The following is a 2140-nucleotide window of genomic DNA, read 5'->3' as shown; positions in this document are numbered from 1 at the left end:
AGTAGCTTTGGTTCGATGTTCCACATCGTTGATAGTTTTGATTACTCACGTAATTTACATGAGCATCTGAATTCATGGGAATGTCATCAAGATCGATATGATTGCATTGAGTAATTTGGGGACAATTCTTCATGAGATGTGGGCCCTCGCATCGTTGACAACCTACTTGCATTGGTACTATCAATTGTTGTAGCTTCTTCAATTCTTTCCCATACATATTTGAAATTGATTGTTCAAACTTGCAAGCGGTCACTTGCCCATTGTCATTCTCAACTTGTGCTACACTTTTACTTGTCAAATCTAGTGTTAAAGGTGCCCATTCGTATGTATTAACCAAGATGTCTTCTAACAAAACTTCGGCCACATTAGGTGATTTATACATAAACACTCCACCGGAGGAGGAATCAAGATATTGTCTAGTCAAAGCATTAGTACCCTAGTAGAACGTGTTGATGTACTCCTTCTTAGTCAAATCGTGTGGTGGGTAAGCTCTTAGCATCTTCTTGAAATGTACCCATGCATCATACAAAGACTCATCACCCCGTTGGGTGAATCTATTGATTTCATTTCTAAGTCGTTCCACCTTTGATGGTGGGAAGAAGTGACTGATAAACTAATTGGTTAAATCTTGAAAAGTCCTTATAGAATCGGATGGCAAACTCCTTAACCAAACTTTCGCTTCTTCTTGAAGTGTAAAGGGGAATGCCCTTAACTTAAAAGCGTCATCGGTGACATCCTTGGTTTTGTATATATCACAAAGATCATTAAAGTGTTGGATGTGTTCGAACGGATTCTCTTCTATTAACCCATGGAAGAACGTATCTTTGATCATTGTGAAAAAGTTACCCTCAATCTTCCAATTATCCGCTCCAATTGGTGGTTTTGTAATAGCCGAAGCTATCACCGTTGGTGCCACCAATCTAGCGTTCCAAATCAGTGTGTCATTTGGATCATTTAACTGCTCTTGATTAACCAGTAGACCATGGTTGATTGGATTACCATCTTCATTGTGAATCGGTTGACAGTTAGGATCCGTGTCTTCTAAACAAAATGGCAAAACTTTAAAATTTCTCCTTAATACCCGTTCTTCTCTACGCTTGTAAATCATGTGCACGTGTTTTTTCGGACCGGAGAATGGATGTGTGAACTCTTGATCCTTGTGGGATCTCCTTTTCATACACCAAAGGTACCTATCCTTCAATCACAACACAAACACAAGTGGTTTTCCAAACAAAAATAATATATAAAACACGAAAAGTAACTTTCGTAAGGGTAAACCCCTACAAAAGGATCGAACAATCAAAAGTTTAAACCAAATATTCAACTAAGCTAACCGCTCCCCGGCAGCTGCACCAAGAAAGTTGATGATTGATGTGCGTGATATACATCTTTTACCCTCAATATTTATATTTGATTCAAACACTACAAATAAGCAGACACAACTAACGAGCACTTAGAACCCGGTTATTATAGCACTTTAATGTAAGTATTCGTATCAAGTTCATCCTAAGAGAGCGGTGTAAGTCGAATATTTGAAACTATCAATTGTCCTAGGGTTTGTTTGATTGGGGGGTTTTGATTGATTTTAATTAACAACTAAAACTTGCACAATTAAACAAACTTAAACTTAACGAGTTAAAACTAGTAGCAAGTGACAAGTAACGAAATATTAAGAACTTAAATCAATTAACTAAGTAGTGTTCACTTATCTAATCCTCTTTATGCTTGGATTGCCCCGTTTTTCCCAAATTGCTATCGCACTAGTTGTTGAACTTTTAAATGTTTAGCATTACTACCAAACCTTAATCAAATAACACTTTGTGAATTCACATAAGCATTGCATTCTAAGATCAAGTTAAGCATGATTGGTTATTGAGATTATACTTGGGTTGAAATCACTTAAAACCCTTCAACTATCGAAATAACTTAAGATAATCGAACACCACTATGTTGACTAAAGGCCAATTGAAAACCAACCTAGATCAAGAACACAATCACTTGAAATCCTTAAGCTAGTTGTCTAGATCACTCAAGGTGTTGAAGTACAAATTGATTCACTTCTCAAATCACTAAGAGATCTACTTAACCTATGTAATCAAAGTAAAGCCTAAAACAAATGCATAGAAATGGATCTATAGCT

The 2140-nt window shown here is 36.5% G+C and overlaps 1 non-coding gene across 1 annotated transcript; it reads left to right on the top strand.

The window, feature by feature from the left end:
* Positions 1-470: 470 nt before the first annotated feature.
* Positions 471-577, top strand: LOC139845726 (small nucleolar RNA R71). Its single transcript, XR_011758487.1, has one exon. It is a non-coding gene; the product is annotated as a small nucleolar RNA R71 (small nucleolar RNA).
* Positions 578-2140: the final 1563 nt, after the last annotated feature.

Source organism: Rutidosis leptorrhynchoides, chromosome 4 (genome assembly GCF_046630445.1).
Source record: "Rutidosis leptorrhynchoides isolate AG116_Rl617_1_P2 chromosome 4, CSIRO_AGI_Rlap_v1, whole genome shotgun sequence".
Classification (NCBI taxonomy): Eukaryota; Viridiplantae; Streptophyta; class Magnoliopsida; order Asterales; family Asteraceae; genus Rutidosis; species Rutidosis leptorrhynchoides.
Note: the sequence above shows the minus strand (reverse complement) of the source record. Positions and strands in the feature narration are given on the sequence as shown.